This window comes from Pinus tabuliformis, chromosome X, assembly GCF_031772625.1.
Source record: "Pinus tabuliformis cultivar Carrire ecotype Pingquan chromosome X, CPIR1, whole genome shotgun sequence".
NCBI lineage: Eukaryota > Viridiplantae > Streptophyta > Pinopsida > Pinales > Pinaceae > Pinus > Pinus tabuliformis.
Genome location: NC_142308.1, coordinates 1,550,016,182 through 1,550,041,287, shown reverse-complemented (window position 1 = coordinate 1,550,041,287; position 25,106 = coordinate 1,550,016,182).

Here is a 25,106-nt window from a genome sequence, read left to right as displayed (position 1 = left end):
TCTGATTTTCACTTAACCATTATCATAGCATCCTTCCACCACATAAGGTCCAAGCCATATTTTCCTTTGCTATCCCTTGAAGTATTTATACATAAAATCATATAATAATTCCCAATCGCCCTCTTGAAATAGCTTCTCCTTAATATGTTTATCATGCCACATATTCCTCTAAAGTTGAACTATCTTTGTATGTAGGAGGGCTTGCATTTTGAATTCATCCAAGCCATTCAAGTGGAACAATATTTTTTCCTGTGCATGACTGAGATCCAAATCTAGCTGTGCTACCATCCTCGATGTGTTATATTCAAACTCAATGGATAGCGAAGCCTTCTTCCCATGGACTAGCTCATAGGGTGTAAATGCAATGGTGGTCTTCCATGTTGTATTATAGGCCTAGGTGGCCTCAACTAGTCTCTTTGCCCAATCCTTCTTGTTGTTGCTCACCACCTTGGTTAAGGTGCTCTCTAGTGCCCTGTTGGTCACCTCCACTTGCCCATTAGCTTGTGGATGATAAGAAATGGAGGTCCTATTCTTGATTTTGTGATGTTTGAGAAGTTCTTCAATCATGTTGGAGGTAAAATGGATGCCTTGGTCTATGACTAGTTCTCTAGGGTACCCAAATTTGTAGAATACATTCTCCCTTAGGAACTCAACCACATTCTCTTTTGTTGCTTCCTTAATCGCCTTGGTTTCAGCCCACATAGTCAAATAATTAGTGCACACAATAATGTACTATCTTTTCTTTGAAGGAGGGTTTATAGACCCGATGAAGTCCATGTCCCACTTGTCAAATGGATCGAAATTCACTTGAGGTTGTAGGGGAATTTCATCTCTTGGAGTAGGCTTTCCCATCCTCTGGCACTGATCACACTGAACAATGTACTTTTTCACATCCTAATGCAGAGTGGGCCAATAATAGCCCACTTGTAACACTTTGAATGTTGTCCTCTTTGTTGCATAGTAACCTCCACAAGGCACATGATGACAGGTCATAAGGATGTCAAAAACTTCCTCTTCCCTTACGCACCTTCTCAAGATTTGATATGGGCCAAGTTTGAAAAGATTACCCCCAATCCAAGTGAAGGGGGCGCTTTTCCTGACTATCTTGCTCTTTTCTTTGGAGGGCAAGTTTGGTGGGCACTGTGCTGATACCAAATAGTTTTCTATATCAACAAACCATGGGGAGAGAACTGAAATAGAGTACAAATGCTCATCTGCTAATGTTATAGAAATTTTTGTGCCTTACAGCTCCAAGCATGAAATGTCCATAAACGAAGGGCTCCTAAGTCCCTAAAAGTGTTGTTCCAACCCCTAAAGGAAGAAGGTCAACAAATTACAGCTTCTCCCAGAAGTTCTCCACCAGAAATTGCTAAGAATAAGTCAAAACGGGATCATTTCAGCTGCTCCACTGGCTAGCTGCGTTGCATAGCACCTAAACACACTAGCTAGGTGCGTTGCAACGCACCTAAATGCACTATGAGGGTGCGTTGAGCGAGAAATGACAAATGGCAGTGCCATTCCGCGAGGTGGAGAGACAATGGAAGCTTCCAGAATCTTCTCCTATGACACTTGCCTCACTGAATTCGACCAAGGATGAGTAAGAGGCCTTCAGTCTCCAAGTGGAAGCAAGAACTGACAGAGAGAAGACACTAATCAAATCATAAGTTGACTCATCCTCCTTGCATACATCTATATATGGATCCCTCATCCCAGAGATCCAGAGGCTGGAATTTTGCACATTGTAAGGAATTGCTGTTGGTTTTGAGATAGATATCACAGTATTGGGTGATTTATGCTTTGTTGGAGGTGAAGAGGGGCTTCTTTGCTGGGAGGTTGATGCTAGGTCAGGAATCATCGGTTGTAACTCCTCCTCGATCTTCTTGTATATCAATAAAAACTATTTGAGTTTTTCCTCCATGCTTTTGTATCATTGATGCTTGTTACATTTGTATGGTTAGCTTAAATCTGATCCTAAGCTGTTTATGAATATAGATCCATGTCTTTGTATAGTTTTCTTCTTCCGTGATATTACAGGCACTTCGTGAAGCTAGCCAAGTAAGGGAGCAAGTAGCTGGAAGCTGTCAAAGAAGAGAGGGATTGGATCAAAGGATTAGCGCAAGACACATGTCGGTTCTTTCTATCCCCCTCTATCTTTAATTCATAAAGGAAATACAAAAGTAGTTTTTCTCTATTTGTTTCTAAGGCAGCTGTCACACCTTAGTGGGATAGAGCAGTTCTAAATAGACACTTTTCCCAGTAACAAAATGGCGACTCCGCTGGGGACGATTGTCTAATTAGTTTGTTTGTGTATCTGTTTGTTGTTTGTTTCATAAACTTATAAGTAGCATTCGAACTGCATTTGCCATAACAAATGCAAAGTAGACATCTGCTGCTTCAATCCATTCACTGGATTTGTTTATGATTTGAACAGCTGATTCACAAATGATCTGATTGCCCTTGTGATAGCTCTTAGACCCTCCTTATATCTACTCCCTAATTGTGCATTACTGATTGCTTTTACTCGGCCAAAAACCAAAGACTAAACTGCAAACCGTGACCCAGAACCCGGACAAATTCTCGTTTTTGGCCCAGCGCAGGTACTGCTAAGAGTTACTTCATTTCAGCGCACTTCCCGAAAGGGCAACCTGCGCTGCAATCCAATTTCTCTGTGTTACAGGTGCGCTGATCAGACTAGCCCTGTGCAACTGAGGTTCTTGTGCTTCATTCTTTCCAGTTTTGTCTCTGAATTTTGCTGCCTGTGATCAGTATATGTCTGTTTAAAAACCCCTTTTCCTTGCTGTTATTACGCCTCCTTTGTACAAAAGAACTATAGATGTTTTTGTGTGTTTGTTGCGTTGTTTACAGTTTTCCATTGCAATAGTAGAATAGTCGTACTGTCGTCCTTTGATTTAGATCTATCGCAAGTGTCGATTTCGATCATAGGAGAAAGTTTGATTGCTGTTGATGGTCGATTATACTTGTACTATTGCCTTTGGTCTGAATTTGTGACTTTCTAGTGTCAAAAACAAGTATTTATTTCAAAATCTTAAAGTGTCGTAATCGTCTCTATCTTTTGATTTCGAAAAGAAGCTTGTTTGTGTTTGTCACTTGAAAGCAAATTCAGATTTGTACATCAACTTTCTTTTTAGCATCAATACTAAGAAAGTCGAAAACAAATACATGCATGTGCATTTGCATATTGACAGTCTGTTTGGCTTGATTTAAGAAAGTGCATTTACAGTGTGCTCTTTTCTCTTTTTGAAAAGATTGTATCTTACTTTTCCCCTAGTAGCTAGGATTTTCATTGCAGAAAAGAGATAAAAGTTTGTTTATCATCTTTAGATTACATTTTAGGAATTACATCTACATCTCGTGGTGAACCCAAAAGGCAAACTTCATAAGAAAGATCAACTTAAAATAAATTCAATGAATCTAACAACGCTTTGGAACTTAACGCACAACATTTAGAGGTCTAGGCTACAGATGTATTCCGGTGTCGTAAAGCCTGGTAACTGTTGTCCTCATTGATGGTTGGGTGATTCCTCCACTTTGAGACGATAAGTGCCAGTACAGACTTGTGCTCCCACGTACCGTCGAGTATATTTTGGGAGACCCCTATAGGCTTAAATCCTTTATCCATAGGAAGCCGTGTCTGCCGCTCTATCGATCGCAATGCACTGGACACAGCATTCAGGAAGATTGACTGACGTACCGTAAAAAGTATTCTGCAGTTTTGCGATTGGTTTGGTACTCCCTCTACCTAGATCTCCAGAGCAGTCCCTTTCGTTCCTTTTCAGACTCCTTAACGGAAAAGGTCCATCTGAGCACTTGTCACTTCAGGCTCATTAAAAATCGAAGGAGACTAGAGTCATCTTTTGTTTTTTCTCGACTCTTAAAAATTGAAAAAACAAGTTGTGTCAAAGCGTCTAAAAATTTATTTTAAACAGAATATTCATTACCCTTTCCTACGTTGATCTTGGGTTGAGAAAATGGAGTCCACCAACCAAGGAATTCCCCTTGGAGGAAATCCTAGTCCCTTCTCCTCTTGGGGAGATGTTGGTGCACCCCATATGGCCACATTGTCACTTCCAGGACTGACAATTGGTTTGCCTGTATGGCTCTTCTCAACCTCTATCCTTCAGAACACCACTATTCCTGAACAATTGAGTCAGCAATTAGACGAGTCCAGAGTTGCCCACCAACCTTCTACTTCCTCTAATTCTTCCTCTCCTCCTTCCTCTTCACTTGATGGGGCTGGTAAAGCCAAAGGTCAAGTTCCTAAGGAGAAGAAGGAAAAGAAGAAGAAAGAGAAGAAGAAGAAGGAGCCAAAGGCGAATGGGGGAAAACGAGTGTCGTCTAACGAAAATCCACATACTGCACCGACCAGACCTAAATCACCATGTGTCATTTGCAAAGGAGACCACTTTCACAGAGATTGTCCTTGCATCCCTCAGATATTAAGGGACTGGTCTCCTAGATTGCACAACCCGGTGTCGTCAACCTCTGATGATCATGTTGAAAGCACACCGTCAACTAGTGAAAGTGAAGCCCCAGGACAAAAAGGGAAATATAGATTTCCTTGTAAACTGTGTGAAGGCGATCATGTCGTCCACCATTGTCCCTTCTTAGACGAAGCTAAAAGAGTTTTGGATGATCGTCTGGTTTCACCGTCACGACTTCCTCTTGGATATAAAAAACTCTTGCCGAGTCCGTCACTAGTTGAAAATCCGGCTAGCCCGCTCAGGTGGTCGGCTGAAGCACCTATCATTGAAGACAAACCATCTGGATCCATACCAGACGAAAGTCAAAAGGTCGAGGCAGCAGTTGACCCGGTCTTGCCCTCAGAGGTTTCATCTTCAGATGATACACTCACTGAGGAGAACAAAGATGACAACATCCAAATTCTCTTCATAAGCACAGACTCCAATGAACATAGGGGCAATTTACCCGTTCCTTTACTACAGGAAGGAAGTTCGTCAGAGTCGTACCCGGCCATCTATTCGATCCCACCTCCAAGCAACCTAGTTGTCTCCTTCAACTGGAATCAACTAGGCAGACCCCGTTTACCAGCAAGCATACCATTCCAGATTATCGTTCAAATATATAGAATGGTTATGGCTGGTACCATCATAGATGAGGGGGCTTCTATGAGTATCCTTTCCTCAACTGCTTGGAAAGTGCTTGGTTCGCCATCGCTTTTGCCTGAGATGAGAAATCTGACAGGCTTTGATAAAGGAACCAGTCGACCTTTAGGGATCCTTCCCGATGTGCCCATAACATTGAGAGGGAAAATCGTTCACGTGAACGTAATGGTAGTTCAAGGACCCCTAGATTACAATCTACTCCTTGGATGAGACTATATTTATTGCATGGGAGCCATTGTCTCCTCACTCTTTAGAGTAATGTGTTTTCCGCACGAAGGAAGAGTGGTCAAGCTCGTGGACCAGCTTTCATTTCCCGGATCACGCATAGAAAATAGTCATATACCATCCCTAAATGGTCTTTTCATGCAAGAAATGTCTCAATCTCCAGTCCGTCCACCCAATGAGCACGAGTAATTCAGAGGGATATGACTGAAACCCAGGGGGCATGCATCCTGGTCTGCTTCGGCAGGAAAGCTTCGGGTATAGAGTAGGTTTATGCGGGAGAATATGCCTAGTCTGTACCCCCGTCCGTGAGTGGAAGAGGGGGTTATTCTAGTCCAGGATTGTCTTGTCAAAGTTATGTGAGTTAGCGAGCGTCGCCACTCACCTTTGTTTATCTCGGTAGACATCGCTGAAGAAGTGTTTTGTTTGCGCTGCGAATAGAACAATCTTTGGGTAACCTGTAAGAGGTAGGCCTCTCTCGGTAAAACAAATGTTTTGGCGGATAGAAGTAGAGGTAACCTTGAAACTCTGTTTTATACCTGGGGGCATGCAAATCTTTTGGAGTGCAAACAAAGAGCGATTATTTATCTGTTTTTTGGATTAGTCGTTTCCTAACTTGCATAAAGAAAGGATGTGGGGCAAAACTCTAAAAATTGCCGTTTTATATGAGACATTCTTATCATATGACTGGATTAATCGAGCAGTGTTACCACAAGGTTCAAGCTCGTTAAAAAATAAACCCGCACTGAGCAAATGTTTCCACCCGCGTTTAAGCTCGTTAAAAAATGAACTATTCCCCGGTAAATAACCACCGTGAATGTAGTACTTCAGCCATTAAAGCCTTGGTCGTGTTTGCACCGTCACCTCCACTTTTACATTGGCCGATCATTCACCTCCATTTGATTGTTTACCCATTTTGAGGAACAGCTGCGAAGAGTGATTTCACTAGCCATCCTTGTGACACTGCCGTGATTGGAAAATTCCAAACCTTACCTGGAATCAACTGCTGCCCTTTTTATCACTCGTTCCTTAAAAGACGATTCTCCTTTAAGCTCTTTTCAACTGACTCGTAAAATATGAAAAGATTGCCGAGCCATTGGCCTCTCCAGCTCGTTAAAGGGACAGGAAGTGCTATCCCTCATCTAGATTTTAATCTTTTTGGACCTGAGGGATTATTGCACAAAAAGATCGAGCGCTTGTTTTGTTCGGCTCGTTAAAACTATCGAAAATTCATCCCTTCTGTATTGTTTTATACTTTTTCGGACTTAAGGGATTATATGACGAAAAAGGAATTTTGGAGTTACCTTTACGTACCTTTTCAGACTCTCTAAAAATGAAAAGGACCGAGTTATCTTTGTCGTTAAACTCGTTAAAAAGATTAATAGTGACAAACTTGTCTTTAGACGAGAACGAGTTTCACTATCGCTAGGCTCGTTAAAACATAGCGATGGGTTTGCCCGAAGGGAAAATTATAGAACAAGCATATGTTATCCTCCTCAAGCTTGACAAAAATAAAGAGGTACTGGTCAGCAATGACTAGGGAAAAATTGGGAAGAAAACTCAAAGAATCTTTATTGGTAGCAAGTCGCTCTTGAACATGACACTTCCACTCCGTGTCCGAGTCGGGTTGGGTTGTTTCATTCACCGGTCACATCGCCATGGTCACACCATACCATCCAAATTTGGGGTTAATGCTACCAATCCATCACATAAGTGTCGCCGACATGTTCAAGAGAAGTCATCCAAAGAAGTCACCTGTGTCCCACCCACTACCATACATTATACTCCATACTTTCATGACTGCCACCCTGAACCGTATATCATCAGATCGTTTTCACCTCCATAAAAATCATTTGCTCCGTTCCGTGTCATTGATGTGGGATTCATTAAGGCCCTCCTTTGATGGATCACTTCTTGTCGACATCAGCTCATTATCCAAGAAGTTGGTCTAGGAACACCCCATTCAGTACTTTGAAGCTTGCATGCCTCAATGGCAAGTTTCTCACTTCCGGTGACAGGTTTACATCAATGGCCTTCGACCGAAAGATTTTGCGTGGTGTTCGATGCCAAACCCTTTATTCACACCACGTGAATTGTACTGCAGTACCTTGAGGGTCATTATCATTATCGGTGATTCCTCTCGCGCTTGTTAACAGTTTACATCATTGACTGGTAATCAAGCGATGTCTTTCCATGTTCGACTTCAGAACATTTCTCACATGGATCGACTTGTACTTCGAGTGAAGATCGGACGATATTGAAGACCCCAGATCTAGTTTCATCCATCTGGGCTGTGATATATATTCAGGGAAATAAAGACATTAAAATGTACAGCATTGCAGCACAGATAATCATCCTACCAAAAGGATGATGGCTCTATCAGAATCATCAGTCTACAATCAGACGATTGTCTGTCCTATGTACATGAAAATGAATTTATAAAGCTGAGCATGGGAATGCCCGCCTCAACTAGATCATGAAAACAGTATAAAGATAATGTATTGTATTGTATCTTATTACAGGTCTCCTCCCAGCATTGAAAGAACTTCGGATCCTCATAATAAAGCATTTCACCCGATTAACAGCCTCATACTTTAGGGGGCAACTTTTATAGACATTTTTCTACCTTACAGCTCCAAGCATGAAATGTCCATAAACCAAGGGCTCCTAAGTCCCTAAAAGTGTTGTTCCAACCCCTAAAGGAACAAGGTCAACAAATTACAGCTTCTCCCAGAAGTTCTCCACTAGAAACTGCTCAGAATAAGTCAAAATAGGATCATTTCAACTGCTCCACTGGCTAGCTGTGTTTCATAGCACCTAAACACACTAGCTATGTGCGTTGCAACGCACCTAAATGCACTATGAGGGTGCATTGAGCGAGAAATGACATATGGCAGTGCCATTCCGCGAGGTGGAGAGACAATGGAAGCTTCCAGAATCTTCTCCTATGACACTTGCCTCACTGAATTCGACCAAGGATGAGTAAGAGGCCTTCAGTCTCCAAGTGGAAGCAAGAACTAACAAAGAGAAGACACGAATCAAATCATAAGCTGACTCATCCTCCTTGCATACATCTATATATGGATCCCTCATCCCAAAGATCCAGAGGCTGGAATTTTGCACATTGTAAGGAATTACTGTTGGTTTTGAGATAGATATCAGAGTATTGGGTGATTTATGCTTTGTTGGAGGTGAAGAGGGGCTTCTTTGCTGGGAGGTTGATGCTGGGTCAGGAATCATCGGTTGTAACTCCTCCTGGATCTTCTTGTATATCGATAAAAACTATTTGAGTTTTTCCTCCATGCTTTTGTATCATTGATGCTTGTTACATTTGTATGGTTAGCTTAAATCTGATCCTAAGCTGTTTATGAATATAGATTCATGTCTTTGTATAGTTTTCTTCTTCTGTGATCTTACAGGGACTTGGTGAAGCTGGGCAAGTAAGGGAGCAAGTAGCTGGAAGCTGTCAAAGAAGAGAGGGATTGGATCAAAGGATTAGCGCAAGACACAGGTCGGTTCTTTCTATCCCCCTCTATCTTTAATTCATAAAGGAAATACAAAAGTAGTTTTTCTCTGTTTGTTTCTAAGGCAGCTGTCACACCTTAGTGGGATAGAGCAGTTCTAAATAGACACTTTTCCCGGTAACAACTAACTGGTCATGTAAAATTCCTTCTTCACTAGTAGGTAGATTCATCCTAAATAGAAAGTCTGCAACAACATTTTCCTTACCAATATTATCAACAATAGTTAGATCAAACCACTATAACAAAAGCAACCATCTTATAATTATAGCATTTACATCTGGTTTGTTCATTAAATATTTGATTGCAGCATGATCAGTATGCACAAATGTTTGATAGTCTATAATGTAATGCCTAAATTTTTTTAATTAATGCATAAGAGCTAGGAGTTCCTTTTCGGTCACATTATAATTTAGCTAAACCTTTGATAGGTTCTTACTAATAAAATAGATGGAGTAGGGAAATTTTTCCTCTACCTGATCTAAGGCTGCTCCTATGGATTTGTGTGAGGCATCAGCATGAATATGAAAAGGGAGGGCCCAATTTTTGCCTCGAAGAATTGGTGCAGTGGTTAACTTACCCTTTAAAATGTCTAAGGCCTCTTGATAGATTTTTGACCATATAAACTCAGAATCTTTGGCCAACAACCCAAATAAAGGAGAGAACAACTTTCTGAATTCCTTTATGAACCTTCGGTAGTATCCAGCGAAGCCCAAGAAACTCCTGACATCCCTATGCTTTTGTGGAGGTGGGACCCTTTCGATGATTGTTATTTTGTTCTGGTCCACCTACAGTCCTTGCTAAGATATTGAATGACGTAGCACAGTCCCTTCAGTCGTTAAGAATTCACATTTTTCTAGACTAAGAGATAGGTTCATTTCAATGCATTTGTGCAATACTTTGCCTAGGTTAGTCAGGGCTTCTTGAGAATTACAACCATAAGGTGTAAAATCATCCATATAAATTTCCACCGCATCATGTACTAATTCAGAGAAAATACTCAAGACCACTCTTTGGAAAGTGGAAGGAGCATCGCATAGGCTAGAAGGAAGGACCCTATAGAAAAAATTACCCCAAGGATAGGTGAATGTGGTCTTATCCTAGTGGTTTGGGCAAATTTGGATTTGGTTGTACCCATTGAATCCATCTAGGAAAGAAAAAAACTTCTTCCCTGCCAGGCCATCTATCACTTGGTCAATGAAGGGTAGGGGAAAGTCATCCTTCTTTGTGGCTTTTTCAACTCCCTGTAATCTACACAAATCCTCCACTTACCATTTTTCTTGGGAACTAACACTAAAGGAGAGACCGACTCACTATCAGAGATAAGGTAAATGAATCCTGTATCTAGCAGTTTTTGCAGTTCCTCTTTGACTATATCTTTAAGAGCTGGATTCATCCTCCTTTGTGGTTGCCTGACTGGCTTGCAACCTTCTCTGATGTATATGTTGTGAGTACACATTGAGGGGTGTACTCCCTTCATTTCCTTGTAACTCCAAGTGAAGGCTTGTAGGTTTTCTCTCAATAGTTGCATAGCTTTTCCTCTTCAAGATCAGAAAAAGATGGATTAATTTTCAAAGTTTTCTTTGGGCCAAATTCTATGGTTTTGAAATGGAGTGGGTTGGAATTTGCCAAGCATAAGTCAATTGGATGATTGTTCTAGGTTTCTCTTACTTCTTCTTCTAATGGTAATGAACTAGGAGTTGGACTTTGGAGGAGGTGTTCAATTAAGGCATCCTCATCTTGTTGTCCTCCTCCTATGGTTGCTTCCAAAGAATAAAGTTGGGATGAATAAACCCCATCTTATTCCTCCTCCTCCAACCATAAAGGTAAATCATGCTCTAGAGAAGGTTCAGTGGGAGGGTATAGGACTAACTGTTTGGACATATGCCCATTCTTGATGGTCATATTCCTAGCCTTGTAGCTAATGTAAGCATCAGTTGTGGCCAACCATGGCCTCCCAAGGATGAGAGGGTAACCAGGAAGCTTACCCTTAGGTTGGAGAACTAGGAAATCTGTAGGGTACTCCCAGGAGTCAATGGAGACAATCACATCCTCCACAATTCCCTCAGGGCTGACTATGGAACAGTCTGCAAGTTGCAGAAATGTTGTGGTCTTCCTCAATGACCCTTGGAGGTTGAGCTTGAGCATGGTGTCCTTGGTCATCACATTAATGGCAGCCCCAATATCAATCAAAGTGTGTGGGACAATGGTGCCATTGATGTGCACATCTGCTACAGGGCTTCCAGGGTCCAAATATTTCGGACATATTACCTGCCCCAGCATTAAGTCAGACAACTGCCCAATGACATTAATGGTAGGGGCATCCCTTTTTCTTCTTCTTGGATGCTTGAAGCATTTATCCTTAATCAACTTATTGTAAATGGGAACATCTTTTATTGCTTGGAAAAGGGGGATATTTACACAGATTTTTCAATTCTCCCAGAAGTTCAATTTCATCTGGGGTAGGATGGAGTGGTTGGGATAATCTCTCAAGAAAGGGTGGATTTAATTTAAGGTTTCCTTCCTCTCTTTCTTCCTCAAGTTCCCTATGTGGAGAGGGAGGTTGCTTATTTGGGATAATTCTCCTAGATCTTAGGTTGATCTCCTAGATTTCTACAGCATAAGCTGGGTATGATGTCTCTCCACTATATACTTGTTGAGCCTAACTATTGATTGGGTTTAGATTTGGTTGGGCAGACATCTGGGGTTGCTTGGGTGGAGCAGAGTGCAAGAGTTGTGGTTGGGTAGGTGGTGGAGGAAATAGAGTTGGAGAATTGTTGTATTGGGGCCTCCACCCCTCGTGTGGGGTATTCCACTGAGGTTGTGGTGGAACATAAGGTTGAAATGACTAGATGGCTTGCTGGGAATGATACTGAGATGCATAGGACCAAGGAGGGGGTGTAGATTAGGAAGGATGGGCAGGGGGTCTCTAAGAAGGTATAGTTGTGGTTTGGTTGGGGTTGTAATATGCATGGGATGACCCTTGCATACGCTGCTAGTATGGTCTAGGACTAGGAGGTCTCCTTTGGTTGACATAGAGAAGCTGCTCAGTGACCCCTTCAGCTCCTTGATATACAACTTTGAGTCTGGGTAAAGAAGGGCACTTGTCTGTGGAGTGGTATTCTTCACAAACCAAGCAAATCTCAATGCAGTTCAATGGACATTCATTCCTAGGATGCCTCTTGTTGCATCTAGGAAAAAATATGGCTAAGACTCTCTCTGCTTCCTCTTGCTTCCTCTTGATGTTCATGGTGTCCAATTGCAAGGAAAGGGTTTGCAGCATCTCACTTTTGAAATCTTCAAGCATATTTCCAATTTCACCCTTGATGGATGAGTTGGAAGATGATGTACTGGCCATAGGTTGACTACCCCTACCCTTTTTCTTGGCTTTCCTAGAATGGTTTCTAAAGAGAGTCTTGATATCCTCATAGGCTAATTGGTAGATATCACCTCGTGCTAACAAATGTAAGGTATCCAGAAGATTTTCCCTTACTCCTCTGAGTGAGACCAACTTTAGTCACTCAGGGTCAAGTGTGTACCTGGCTCTTTTGTAACTGAGCAGGAATATTTCTTCATAGTCTTTTAAGGATTCATTGTGACCCATGGTCATCCTGAAAATCTCTTATTTAGTATCCTTTGACCTAAAATAATCCTTATATTTTTTGTTAAAATTCTACTACATCTTAGCCGAAGTTGTGGTGCTATCTCCAGGTAAACCCATGAGCCAGTGCAATGCTACATCCTTGAGGGTAAATGGAAATAGTTTTAACTTTTGCTCATCATCTGTATAGTCATAAGTTCAGCATATAACAACAAACTCAAATAGGAAAGTGTCAAGGTCCTCTATGGTAAGGCCATGGAAATGAGGTAGGGAAGAGGGGCTTATATTCTTCATCTTAGTCTCCCCATTGGTTTCCCTGATGGGGAAGGCACCCTCAACTCTCTCTCTATTCCCTCTATCATTTTGGTTTTCAGACATTGGTTCAGTAGGAATGGGTTCTTCTTCTTCTTCTTCCCCTATAGGTTCTTCAAATATGTCAGGTTTCTCACCTAAAGGTTCCTCCAGTTCACAACCACCGAAGAAGAGAGAAGGTTGGTTGTTAGATGCAGTGGGGGTATTTGGCAAGAATTTCCCTAAATTGTCCCTACTCCTACTAGGCATGAAAGGAAATGTTTTTGGGGGATTTTATAATATTTTTTTTAGCAAGAAAGTAATTTGCAGAAATGAAATTTTTGATTGAATGAAAACTACTGATAGAAAGAAACTGCTCACTGAATTGAAATTCTACTTGCAGAATGGAAAGGAAAGCAGATAATGACAAATGAAAGAATGGAAGCTACTAGATTACTTTTGCATAAATAAGCTAATGGAAGAAAGTTGAAGACTAGAAATAGAAGAAAAGAAAGCATTGATCACATTCTATTTTGACAACTCCCCGGCAACGGCGCCAAAAAGTGGTGAGTGCCAGTACTGCAGCAAGGATGTTGCAACTCCTGGGCTACCAGCTTTACTTATCAACCTGAGGTTTGTACAAACTTGGAGGTGACAGCGCTATATGCACAAGTAGAAGTGAAATTCCTGCCTGTTGTCACTTGTTCATATGGAAAGAGACTCCATGGGTTCCAAGTGAGACTTTTATAGTGTCAGAAGAAGCTTGATTCTTTGATGGAATAAGAGAAAATCTATTCTAAGAGACCTTACTCTACTGCAGTAATGAAGAAAACAACATGTAATTCTAAATCACACCATATCCTAATTAACCATTTAAATAGATAAACTAAGTAGAATTGCTAAATCAACACTAACCTAATGCTGCTATCTAGGTTACAAAAGTAAAGCGCATCAAACCAAGCTAATGTGTAAGCAACGCAAACAAAACTAAGTCTGTTTTTGTGTTTTTGGTGTTTTGGTAAAATCAAGCATGCAAGGAGTCAGGTGGAAGAGCAAGCGAAGATCGAAATGAGTGAAAGGAGGACATAACAAAGTAGAAGTGCATAAGGACCGTTGGATTGATCAAGAAAAATATTAATGGGAGATCAGTGACGGAGGTCTTATTGTAGAAGATTAGATGAATAGATGGACGAATAAGACTAAAGGAAGAGGAATGGTGGAGATCTATCGCGGGAGGTTGAGTGAAGAGATGGATGAACAAGACTAATCAGAAGATGGATGGCGAAGATCTTAACACAGGCGATTTAGTGAATAGATGAACAAACAAGGTTAATGAAAGATGAGCGACGGAGACCTTATCATGTATGTTAAGTGAATAGATGGACAAACAGGGTTAAACAGGAGATGAATGGCAGAGTTCTTATTACGGAGATGAAGTGAATAGATGGGTGGATCACATCAGGTCACGTGGTGATAGAAGGGAAAAAAATGTGCGAAATGTTAGAGCGAGTTTCCATAGGCGGTAAGTAGTTTCTCGCGTGCCCTCAAGGCTGTAAGAGAAATTCCAAAATTTTACGCGATTAGCCTAACTGGGTGACACATAGCATGAGAAAACCACTTTTCTCGTGTGGTCTCAGGTGGATATCGGTCGTGCGAGAATCATCATGGGATTGCATGATATCTGTTGGATCAATCTAGAGTGATCGATGGGGGAGATTTGGAGTACATAAAGTATTGAGAGGATGCGATAGCCATTGGATCAAGCTAGATAGATCGATGGTGGAGATATGGAGCGCATAAAGTCAAGCGTTGAAATGAATCGGATGGTGATTTGTCAAGTTTGCTGTGGATTGGATGGTAAGGAGATCTACGGGTATAATCCACTTAAGATGTGATTTATTGGCTCACACTTAAGTATTTTGTGCTGAAGGAAATGAGAATATGAGTGAGATATATTATAGAAAGAGTGTGATTGAACATGATAATTATGAAATGAACCAAGTATTCAATTAAGACAACAAACTCAAAAGATCGTGCGATAACTATAAATCTGAAACACAACCAATCTACTCTACACTGCTGTAATGAAAATGCAGCTACTTAAACAAAATAACGATTAAACCATGAATCTATGCGCTATACTGAAATAATGGGAATGCAACTATTTAAGCAAATGAAGGATTAAACCATGGATATATGCTAGCATACATGTATAGTAAAGAGGAGATTTAGCTGCTAGGGTTGGGTCCTAACCCAAGAGCTTCATCCCCCTGAGTTAACTCAGTGTTGGCTCAAAACAAAACTCATCCTTATTATCAAAACAATGAATTACATCAAAACTATCACAAGTCTTGCAGCTCCGAAATAGAACAGAGTTTTATAATAAAAAGTTCCAATCCTACTGAGGTCCTAGGCCTCTCTACTTATACGACTGAAGTCTCCAACGACTTCGTTAAAATTAGGGAGGCTCGTCTCCAAAACTAGAGATAAACTGGTGCTTTGACTTCCACTTGCTTGGCTGCCTTCTAGTCCTCATGAGTTGGCTGGTTGCACTCCGAGTTGATGAAGGCATATTCGAATGGAGGGGTAGTAAATGAGGAGGATTTACCTTCTATAATTCCTCTCCCTTGTCCCATTCGAGTTTTGACCAAGGTATTTGCTAAAACTCCTTGCTTTTATCCTTTACTCCTACATTACATGCACATTAGACCACAAAGCAAAATATCCAACTCTAACTCATCTCATAAGCAAAATATAATCAAAAGTATGCAATAGGTTGTGAGAATAGTTGGTTTGACTAAGCTAGGAGGTGAATTAAGGCCCATATAATTACCCAATGATGAGGCTCATCATCTTGAATCAAAGCAAGGAAAAGTACAAGAGGACTTGTGTAGTTATCAATACTTGGTTATCTACCACCTTGCCTTTGTATGAGGAACTTGTTATCTTCAGTTCATGATACACCAATGTAAAATATGTACTGTTTCAAGTGAAGCTTGGTGAAATAACAATGCTTACGTGCTAACTAGTGTCACCTACTCTAGTCAGTTATTTTTGGGTTAATCCTTGTTAGCTCAGTCAAGTAGAGTAAGGTGAGGGGAAAAACATTAACAAGCATGTCAGAGGTATATATAAACTACCTCTCTGAAGCAACAACCACTTTTTCTCTTAATAAGTTTGGATTCATTTTCCTCCTATGAAATGAATAAGTGTTATGCACAGTTACAAAAATGAAAAATGAAAAAATGAAAGTGTGAAAGCTTTCAAAAAATGGAAAATGAATCAGGCGAAAGAAGAGAAAGGCTTCCTACGCAGAGAGCTGATGCAAGTAACTCCATCGGGTTACTAACCAGGCTCACAGGCAACAGAGTGATGCTTGTGTTCCTACGTGACTCCACTAGGGTAATTTCTAGTCTTGCTGGTAGTGGAGCAACACCAAAGATGAAACTAAAACTCTGACGACCATATGACTTGTGCACTAATATACCCCTCATCCCTAGTCAAAACAACTGTTTTGACTTGTATTGGAATGTGTGTCGACCGACCAAGGACTTGGTAGATTCTACATCATACAATTAAGAAAGTGAGGAAACCAAGACGAATAGAGAACTGAATAATACTTCCGGAGGTGATAGACTTGCTTTTCATGAACAAGATCCATTCAGAGAGATGGAGTTCTACCAGTGTGTCACCAAGTGTCATAGCAGCTACAAACGCCCTCCATAATTTTGCCTCAACTTCATTTTGGAGCCTCCCTACCAACCATCCTCAGTATCATGTCTTGCACCATCAAGCATATAGGCTTCAACTATTTCTTAGTGTCTTGTAAGCCTGTGCATGTCAGTTTATTTCACTCCCCTCACAAGCTGTGTTTCCGGACTTAGACCATGTGATCACCAAGTAGCTCCCTAAAAAATTGCATAATTTTGGAGGGGAACCAACCTTCCCTTCCAAAATTGTGAAAATTAGCTAGCCAGCCTGCTGAACTCAAGAATTGTACAATGTTGTCTGTCAAGCTTCCTCTGAAAAATTGTGCAATTCATCCCACAACAGTTGTTCAACCCAATAATTATGAAATCATGGGAGAAAGTCACCTGTTCCACCAAGAAATTATGTAATCCCTCTGGGATAACAAACTCTTCTAAACTCAGAAACTGTGAAAATCCCTCTCCCATGCTTGCACACTACTGCATGTGCCTTCAGGTCAACTGGTCCCCTCAGGGACTGAGCTATCCTAATTTTCATGCATGGGTTTCTCTTCCTAGAATAGCAGAAGGAAGCATGCAAAATGCATCTATAAATCTACGGATCTATTTTTAGCAGTTGGAGGTTACATGCAAAGCTCATTTTAGAAACCTCTCTCCAAGTGTCATTTTTCCTAGCTTTGTGGCATGCACATGATAACCTCGATCTTATCAAAATTCATCAGCCAGATGTTGAAAAGCTCATTCCTCACATCAACCTTGCAGCTATGACATCGAACATCACATCTAGGAGTCTTCGACACTTTCAACTCATTTGTTTTGGGGTAAGCCTACTTTGTGTGTCTTGAGCTGCACTTCTGTCGCTTTTTGTGTTTCAGCTTGTGCAAGTGTTGTTTTCTTGATTTCAATAAGATCATTTTGTCACTTTTATGTATGTGAGCCCATAGAACCATCGTTTTAGTTTTCATTCGCATCTCACATTTTTGCATGCATGACACTGTTTTTGCATCGATGGTCATCGTTGCGGTGACTTGTTTCACACACATGCATGTTTTCCCTTTTTTTGAATATCGCACTTTCTTTTTTCATGCATGATCATTCTCTCTTTTTTATAATAAATATCACCCTGCATTCATATTTCTCATGTTTTCAGTCGCCAGTCAGCGGGTCTGGGCTGCCTTAGCCCGGATTTTGCCTTACTCGGCTAGAATTGCGCATTTCTGGGAGTGAAGGCTCTACATTCCCTCTAGAAATTTCTCAAGTCTAGCCCAGCACTAACCTCCATGCTTTCATTGCATAATTCTTGGAGGCAATGCCTTGCTGGCCCTAGAAACTATGCAATGCAGTTTTCTCATTTGCATGTCACTGCTAACCGAAATTGCACATTATGCAGTTTCAGTCCTAGCAGGCCAGGATGTACTGTGCATTATGCAGTTGCAACAATTAGTCAGCCTCCCGATAGCCCAGATTGTGCCTTTCACAATTTTGGCAGTCAGTCTGATGAGCCTTGTTATTGCAACAAGAATGTTGGAACTCCCAAGGCTACAGACTTTAATTATCAACCTAGGGTTTGTACAAAGTTCAAAGGTGTCAACAATATTTGCAACATACAATGTGTCCTTCCTTTTTTGTCATGATGTAATGAAGTGCATGTACTAAAGTCGAATCCTAAACAGATTGCAGAAAATGAAATGTTCGAAATGGAACCTTAACGTATTGCAAGGAATAAAGTACAAGGAAAGAAACATACTCTAATTGCATAAATATCATGAGCTAAATGTAAAAGAAACCTAGCTTAAGCTTATTTATTTATTTCAAGTAACTAACCATGAAATCTGATCTAGAGAGTAACAACTGTTGTGTGCATGTCTAAATATAAAAAAACTCATTTTTTAAAATATTTTTTCTTTATAAATGCAAACGCTAATCTTTCCTTGATCTTTGGCAGGGGAGACAATTGTGGAGCAAGAGGGTTAAAATGGTATTGATTCCATGGAGGTCAAGTAGAGGCCTAATCCTAGCTTTAATTATGGGTTTTCTCAATTCGGTCTCAAAACAGGGTTTCCTACAGGATGGTACAGGATTTCCTACAGTATGCTATAGAATTTCCTACAGAATCCCCTCATTTACTACATGATGTTATAGATTTATTATAGGAAATTATAAATCATCGTATGACCAAGAAAATCAAATAAAAAATGGATCGGATAATTTTTTTTATTTACTAGGATGCCTTAGGTCCCCATTCCAGGTGGAATCACTCAGAAATACCTCTGTTAACCCATGCTAAAAAATAGCACAAAATTACTAGTCGAAAATATAGAAATTCGAGAACTAGTGAGCTAGTAAAGCTATAAAATGCCTAACCTAATAAAGTGAAAATGAAATGGGGTGGTTTCTATTATCAACTAGAATGTTTTTTTGATCTAATGTAAGTCGAACCAACCCGAATGAAGCTCGTTATCATGCTCTAAAAAATAGCAGAAGTTTATTGTTCTTTTCCACAAAGGAGTTCCAAAAATCTAGATTTGGTAATAAGAAAGCTAATACAAGTAGCTCAATGATTGCTATGACCTTCCAAATAATTTCCAAGGATGAAATGATGCTTGTGATGCTGAAAAATAACTTACATTAAACATTTAACTCAATCCTACAACGAGAAATCATTAATACTAAATGCAGAAGTAGATATAAATAAAAACAAGAGATGCATGTGAATAAGAAGTGAAAAGTAGGAAAGAAAATGATACAAAAGGGATCTGAGGCTCCTGGGATGGGAAAGCCCAAGGAAACATTGAGACCTATGGAGGAGAAAAAGATTTAGAAGCTGAACATGACACCAATCTTCATTATTTTCATCAAGACAATTACATTCCTGTAAGAAAATATAATGGAGTTGGAGAAATAAGAGTTCTCTCCACAAGAACAATAATGAAAATCTATGTCTAAAGACAAATTCGACTTGGTACTTATAAAAAATTATTAAGAACGATTCCCCATGAATGGAGGAAGCGTTTCCCACCAGAATCCCTTGATTAGTGGATTTGGTCCCCAATACTAGGAATCTGCATTAAATGGTATGGAACACATTCCTAGATTTTCTCAACCATTGGAGTTCCACAATGTGTGCCATAATTCCATAATATCTTGTTGATCTACTATTTATTATTGATCCTCCTGTAGTAGGGAGAAAGTCCCTAAATTATCTCCTCCTCCAAATCTTCATAATCTACCCAATATTCTCATCATATTCCACAAATATAAATAATATTAGGCACACATATACAACTATTCATAAACCTTCCTAATGAATATATTAAAGTTAAAAATACATTATCTAATGTAGAAAGAGAGGTTAAATGTGTTGAATGATTGTCATAGGCCTTAATTTATGTTTAATTTAGAGGCATGGGCCTTAATTTATGTCTAATTTAGAGGCCCATCATACCCCCTGCTGAAAGTGTTTCACATCCTCTAAGCAACTTAGTGACCTCATTGTGCCTCATTCATGGCCCTGGTGGCCTCTCTCTTGTGCATTAAGAATCTTGGTTGTAAGTTATGCAAGGACGAGCCCAAAAACATATTTTTGCAAATAGAAATCATTGTTTCTTGAGACCATTAGCTTTCCTTCTTCCCCTTATTCAAGATGGGTTCTTAGATATTTTTCAGTTTGGCGAGGTCTTCCACACCCTTATCAACCTTAAGCTACCTTGTTCCACCATTTTGACACCTTAACACCTTAAAAATGCATTTGGATGAGAACTAGGACATCCTATAATAATTCTTGTCAAAACTATAGGAAACCCTCTGAAAACTACAAGAAACCCTTTCTGAGCATAAATGATATTCTGAGCCTAGGACAAGCCCTCAACTTGACTCCCATGCCTTTTTCCCATTTTTAAGCCTTTGACAAAAGCTAGAAAGAGATTGGAGACCTCTTGGAAAAAATATTTTCATCACTACAGTTTGAGTTTTGTTTTGATGGTGAATGCCTCATTTCCTTTTGTTGCCTTCTTCTTTTCTCTTGTGGCCTAGATCACTGCCTAATGGCCTTGGAGTTCTCTGTTTTGATTAGGTATCTCTTAAGCTCTGCCATATTGGGTGTTAGCATAATTTGTTCATTTCTTCCTTCTTGTAGCAACATTCTGCTTTCCTATAGCAGTCATTCCTCCTCTTTCAGGGTCTTCTACCTATATGGGAATGATGAGAAATGATGAATATGGATTGGATGATGATGCTAGGGCTCAATGGGAGTAGTGTAGGTTTGTGAAAATGAAGTAGTAAAGGCACTTAGGTAGTATTGTACCTCATCATTGTAAGTGCGTTGAGCTACTTCAATGTGTGGGTTTGGAAATGGTTGTCCAGGTAGTTGAGTGGGAGTGGATATTTGAGATGGATGTGGTTGGGGTTGTGGTTGTGGAGGATATGAATGGTAGGGATAACATGGAGTTGGGTATGGAGGATATTGAGAAAGATATTGAGGATATTATGGATGGCTCCCATAAGTTCTTTTCCAACCTTGTTGCCAAGATTGGTTTTGGGGTTGAGATGGCTAATGTTTCCAAGGAAAGGGTGTGTTCCAATTACTTTGAGGTGGATATGCATAACCTTGAAATTGTGAATTAGGCTCTTGCATCATACTAGGTTGACTAGGCTGCCATGGCTCTCTTGGAGCTACATAACATAACTGCATTGGAAATTGACTTGCTCCATTGTCCTCTTGGTGAACTTCTTTCAACCTTGGTAATGAGGAGCAACATTTAACATCATGTGATTCTGCATGGAGAACACGAATATAAACATCTTCTTTTTGCTCACTTTTTATCCTTAACATTTTTATTTGTTTTTTTAGATTGCTAATAATTTATTTTTTAAATTTATCAAGCAAATTTCCAAGTTTAGCTTGACTTACTAATATTCATGTTGATTTACTTACTCTTTCCCTTCCTCTTGATATGTGTTTTCATGTTTCACAAATTTCTTCAAATGATAGTTGGTATACATCTCCTCTACTCATGAGATGAAGGAGATCAATCCACTCATCCCTAATTGTTCTAAGTAAGAGCGTTTTTTGTCTGTCGGATCTTAAATGATGTAGTTTTTCCCTCTTAACATTATACATGAACCTATCTATTAGATCCTCGAGGCTCTCATATTTTATTTGATTCATTCTAAATATTTCTTCCTTAAGATCATGATCTTTATATTTTCCTAGAAATATCTTTTGCATATCATTCCATGATCTTATTGAATTAGTCCCTAAACTCATGAACCACTTAAGAGCCCTATCCTTCAATGTTGTTGAAAACAATCTCAATTTTTGAGTTTTTAATAAGTAACCATAAGATTTATAAATAATTTCAAATTCAAAGAGAAATGTTTCCGGATCCTCTCACTTTAGACCATGAAATTTTGGAAGAAAGGATGGAGGGATGTTCTTCATGTGCACATTACCAACAGTATCTTGAATGGGAAATCCAAGAGGATCTTCCTCATTGTCATCATCTCCATCCATTCCTTCTAAATTCTTTGTCATCCTCTTCTTCTACCTGCAAAAGGGAATGGTGATGTGGATATTATTGCTCCACATGATCAAATGGGGGGGGGGGGGGTAAGTTGGTGTTGGAGAGTTTTTTTTTTTTTTGACGATCGAATGAAAACACTAATGCAATGCACTTTTCTATTTTTGAAATCAAATATGCCTAATGCAATTTTTTATTTTTTTTAATGTAAAAAGAAATGAATCAACTAGGGAAGAAAACAATGCATACTTTGACACCTCCCCGGCAACGATGCCAAAAAGTGATGAGCTTTGGTATTGCAGAAAAAATGTTGCAACTCCAAAGGCTACTGAATTTAACTATCAACCTAGGGTTATATATTGGCACTATATGTGCAGCATACAATGTGTCCTTCCTTTACTTTCATGATATAATCAAGTGCATGTACCGAAGTCAAATCATAAACTGATTGTAGAAAATGAAATGTTCGAAATGGAAACTTATTCTATTGCAAGAAATAAAGTACAAGGAAAGAAACATATTCTAATTGCATAAAGATCATGAAATAAATGTAAAAGAAACCTATCTTAACCCTGTTTATCACATGTGATGATTTAAACTAATTGAACATGAAATCTGATCTAGAAAGTACTAATTGTTGTGTGCATGTGTAAATATAAAAGAACTCATTTTTTTAAATCTTTTTGCTTTATAAATGCAAACGCTAATCTTTCCTTGATCTTTGGCAAGGGAGACAAGTGTCGAGAAAGAGGGTTAGAATGGTTGTAATGGCATGGAGATCAGGTAGAGGCCTAATCCCAGCTTCAATGATGATTTTTCTCAATTCAGGCTCAAAACAGGCTTTCCTAATAGGATGCTAGACGATTTCCTACAGGATCCCCTAATTTACTACAGGATGTTACAGATTTACTATATGACATTATAATTCTTCAAATGAACAAGAAACTAAAATCCAAATTGGATAGGAATTTTTTTTTTTTAATAGGATGCCTTGGGTCCCCATTCCTAGTGGTTTCACTCACAAAGACCTATGTTAACCCATGCTAAAAAATAACATAAAATTACTCATCGAAAATCTAGAAATTCGAGAACTAGTGAGCTAGTAAATCTATAAAATTTTCCTAACCTAATCAAGTGAAAATTAAATGGAGTAATTTTTGTTATGAAATAGAATTTTTTTTTGATCTAATGCAATTCAAACCAACTTGATTGAACTGCGTTAGCATGCTCTAAAGAATAGCAGAAATTCACTGTTCTTTGCCACAAAAAAGTTCCAAAAATCTAGATTTGGGAATAAGAAAGCTAATCCAAGTAGCTCAATGATTACTATGACCATCCAAATCTTTTCTAAGGATTAAATGATTCTTGTGGTACTAAAAAAGAACTTACATTAACCATTTAACTCAATCCTACAACAAGAAATCATTAATACTAAATGTAGAAATAGAAAGAAATAAAAACAAGAGATGCATGTGAATAAGAAGTGAAAAGAATGAAAGGAAATGATAAAAAAGGGATTTGAGGCTCGTGGGATGGCCAAGGCCAAGGAAAATCAAAGACCTATGGAGGAGAGAAAGATTTATAAGTTGAACATGACATCAATCTTAATTATTTTCATCAATACAATTACATCCCTGCAAGAAAATACAATGGAGCTGCAGAAATAAGAGTTCTCTCCACAAGAACACTAATGAAAATATATATCTAGAGGAAAATCCGACTTGGTACTTATAAAAAATGATTAGGAATCATTCCCCATGAATGGAGGAAGCTCTCCCCACCAAAATCCCTTGATTAGTGGATCTGGTCCCCAATACTAGGAATTTGCATTAAATGGCAGGGAACAGATTCCTAGATTTTCTCAATCACTGGAGTTCCGCAATCTGTGCCATAATTCCATAATATATTGCTGATTTATTATTTATTATTAATCATCCTGTAGTAGGGAGTGAGTCCCTAAATTATCTCCACCTCCAAATCTTCATAATCTGCCAAATATTCTCATAATATTCCACAAAAATAAATAATATTAGGCACAAATATCCAATTATTCATAAACCTTCCTAATGAATATATTAAAGTTAAAAATACATTATCTAATGCAGAAAGAGAGGTTTGATGTGGTAAAGGATGGTAACAGGCCTTAATTTATGTTTAATTTAGAGGCACGGGGCTTAATTTATGTCTAATTTAGAGGCCTATCACAGTCTCCCAGCCTCCCGGTGAAAATTGCACAATCACATGTTACTCTTCCAGTTTGTTTTGGTTTTCAATATACAGATTGCTTTTCATGAGTGTTGCTATGTCTCTAGCTATCACAGGTGTTTGTCTGCCTCTCAGCAACATAGGTTCAATGGCTTCCAGGAGAGCAGAGTCGATGACACCATTCAGAGCACAACTGGGGATGCAGTCGATAAAGTGTCTATGAACTTGCCTATCCATCAAGAAATAAATTTGTTCATGGACAAGGATATCAAGATGAAGTCATAGAAACATCAAAATGATCAACATCATTAGTAGCAGTAGAAGGTAGCACACTTTCATGTGACACATGCAAGAGGAAGGTTGTTGAAAGCGTAAAGATGAAGAAAAGTAGCAAGTTCAAGAAGATCTACTTGTGATGAAAGCAGCTTTGGAGACTGAGGTTATGAGGTAACGATGCAACAAGAGGATCACACGAAGGAAGAATAGAAGCTACACAAACTAGAGGAGTTGTAGTAGGAATAGGTACAACAGGATGCACAACATGAATAAACTGATGAAATTGCGCCCACACAGGATATGGATCCAATCAGCAGCCGACATGGAGTAGACACGGTGAGCAGTGCTGTCAATCACATGTAATGGTATTCAAGAGCATGGATGTCATTGTGTGGATGTATGGGATCCCACCCATTTGACATGCTCAATGATGTGAAGACAAGAAGCAAGTCAAATTAGAGCTGAACATGTATTTTGACAAGTTGATGTGCGTGATCACTAGCACATGCTTGGAGATCAGCACCGACACTATGCATCAGTATGTTGTTGGTGTATATTATGAGATGAGCTAGAAAGAGGAGACATAGAAGTGTACGCAAATGCAACAGAGGCAAGAGTTC